This window comes from Euprymna scolopes, chromosome 34 (assembly GCF_053919585.1).
Source record: "Euprymna scolopes isolate OS-2025 chromosome 34, ASM5391958v1, whole genome shotgun sequence".
Taxonomy (NCBI): Eukaryota; Metazoa; Mollusca; class Cephalopoda; order Sepiida; family Sepiolidae; genus Euprymna; species Euprymna scolopes.
Genome location: NC_136515.1, coordinates 81,808,847 through 81,812,495, shown reverse-complemented (window position 1 = coordinate 81,812,495; position 3,649 = coordinate 81,808,847).

Below are 3,649 nucleotides of genomic sequence, written 5' to 3'. Positions count from 1 at the left end.
TAAAATATGCATTAATATATTTTAATCATAAAGAAAATGAAATATGGACATACAAGTATTATGTTTTTATTAAGCAGTTTACTTTTTGTCAGTAAATAAAAGAAAGATTCTCGAACTGAAATCGAAACTAAAACCTAAAAACAGAGATTCAAATACGATAACTATTAGGCAAGCGTGGCACAATCTGTAAAAAGTTATTTCAAACCTACTTATGTAAATAAGGAAAACACGCTGCTCTCTCCCATCATTATATATAGCCCAAAATCTTCCGACTCTCCTGTCAATGACCATCCCTCTTGAAAAAGCCTGAATAAATCGGGCGAAACGTTGAATATTCAGGTCCTTTCACCTCATTTTTTATTTCATATCGTCGGATTTAATCCAGCTCAACAATCATATATATATATATATATATATATATATATATATATATATATATATATATATATATATATATATATATATATGCGTTTTATTAAAACTGGCGCGATAGAAATTGGGTTACAACTACTAATAAAGCAAGAACAACAAGGATATTGAATATTTAATTCAAGATATGAAAGACGCTTCTCAAAGATTTTCGTACGATAAAGAGATTTGTGGAAAATCTAGATAATCTGTGTTTGCGCATCAAAGAAAATATCTTTGAGATCTTGCCTAACCTTACCCCTAACTTGAACGCCATTAAGATGAACTTAACCCTTAGTAAATTCTAATACAGCACAACTTTTGATCAATTAGCGGATCTTTGAACAGACAGAGGAGGAAAAAAGGGCTACAGGTTAAAAAACTTTGCGCTTATTTCGATAAATTGGTGAAAGAGATTTTATATCTGAACGTTTTTGAATCAAAGATAAGGTGTTAAATATATAGAGAAGTGGGTCACGAAATACAGACATATATACGTTTCGCGATTGTTTTTCTTTGATTATTAGGATTGATAATTTAAATTTAAGTATCATAAGAGCTTAATATTATCTCGCTCCCACGGCTGGATGATGAACAAATAAGGTCGAAAAGAAGAACTGGAGAACCGGCACCTTTGCGAAAGAGCAGGTGAAAAATGTGAAGTTAAATAAAACGGAAAGAGAAAACAAAAACGAAGAAGCAAATAAATGAATAATAAACAGAAAATATAAAAATAAATGAATATTAAAAATAAAAAATGTACAAATAAATAAATAAGAAAAAATAAAAAAAATAAGAAAAAATATACAAATAAATAAATAATAAAAATAACAAATATACAAATAAATGAATAATAAAAATCAAAAATATACAAATAAATAAATAATAAAAATAAAAAATATACAAATAAATAAATAATAAAAGAAATTTACCAATAAATAAATAATAAAAAATAAAAAATGCTGAACTAAGAAAAATTATAAAAATAAACAAACATTAAAATTAAAAAATATACAAATAAATATATGATAAAAAATAAAAAAAATATACAAATAAATAAATAATAAAAATAAACAATATACAAATAGATAAATAATAACAATAAAAAATATACAAATAAATAAATAATAAAAATAAAAAATATACAAATAAATGAATAATAAAAATAAAAAATATACAAATAAATAAATAATAAAAATAAAAATATGCAAATAAATAAATAATAAAAAATTTTACAAATAAATAAATAATAAAAATAAAAAATATACAAATAAATGACTAATAAAAATAAAAAATATACAAATAAATAAATAATAAAAATAAAAAAATGCTGAACTAAGAAAAAATATACAAATAAATAAATAATAAAAATAAAAACATATACACATAAATAAATAATAACAATAAAAAATATACAAATATATAAATAATACAAATAAAAATATACAAAAAATAAATAATAAAAATAAAAAATTCTGAACTAAAAAAAATTATACAAATAAATAAATAATAAAAATAAAAAAATAAACAAATAAATGAATAATAAAAAAATGCTGAACTAAGAAAAATTATACAAATAAATAAATAATAAAAAATAAAAAATATACAAATAAATAAATAATAAAAGTAAGACATATACAAATAAATGAATTATAAAAATAAAAATATACAAATAAATAAATAATAAAAATAAAAAGTACTGAACTAAGAAAACATATACAAAAAATAAATTATAAAAAAAAATATACAAATAAATGAATAATAACAATAAAAAGTGCTGAACTAAGAAAAATTACACAAATAAATTAATAATAAAAATAAAAAAATATACAAATTAATAAATAATAAAAATAAAAATATACAAATAAATAAATAATAAAAATAAAAAATATACAAATAAATGAATAATAAAAAAATATATACAAATAAATGAATAATACAAATAAAAAATATACAAATAAATAAATAATAAACATATAAAAAATGTTGGACTAAGAAAAAATATTCAAATAAATAAATAATAAAAAATAAAAAATATACAAGTAAATAAATAATAAAAATAAAAAATATACAAATAAATAAATAATAAAAATAAAAAATACAAATAAATAAATATAGAAAATAAAAAATATACAAATAAATAAATAATAAAAAATAAAAAATATTCAAATAAATAAATAATAAAAAATAAAAAATATACAAATTAATAAATAATAAAAAATAAAAAATATACAAGTAAATAAATAATAAAAATAAAAAATATACAAATATATAAATAATAAAAATAAAAAATATACAAATAAATAAATAATAAATAATAAAAAATATACAAATAAATAAATAATAAAAATAAAAAATATGCAAATAAATAAATAATAAAAATAAAAAATATACAAATAAATAAATAATAAAAAAATAGAAAATATACAAATAAATAAATAATAAAAAGTAAAAAATATACAAATAAATAAATATTAAAAATAAAAAATATACAAATAAATAAATAATAACAAATAAAAAATATACAAGTAAATAAATAATAAAAATAAAAAATATGCAAATAAATAAATAATAAAAATATACAAATAAATAAATAATAAAAATAAAAATATGCAAATAAATAAATAATAAAAATAAAAATATATACAAATAAATAAATAATAAAAATAAAAAATATACAAATAAATAATAAAAATAAAAAATGCTGAACTAAGAAAAAATATACAAATAAATAAATAATAAAAAAATATACAAATACATGAATAATAAAAAAATGCTGAACTAAGAAAAAAATACAAAATAAATAATAAAAAATAAAAAATATACAAATAAATAAATAATAAAAAATAAAAAATATACAAATAAATAAATAATAAAAGTAAGACATATACAAATAAATGAATTATAAAAATAAAAATATACAAATAAATAAATAATAAAAATAAAAAGTACTGAACTAAGAAAACATATACAAAAAATAAATTATAAAAAAAAATATACAAATAAATGAATAATAACAATAAAAAGTGCTGAACTAAGAAAAATTACACAAATAAATTAATAATAAAAATAAAAAAATATACAAATTAATAAATAATAAAAATAAAAATATACAAATAAATAAATAATAAAAATAAAAAATATACAAATAAATGAATAATAAAAAAATATATACAAATAAATGAATAATACAAATAAAAAATATACAAATAAATAAATAATAAACATATAAAAAATGTTG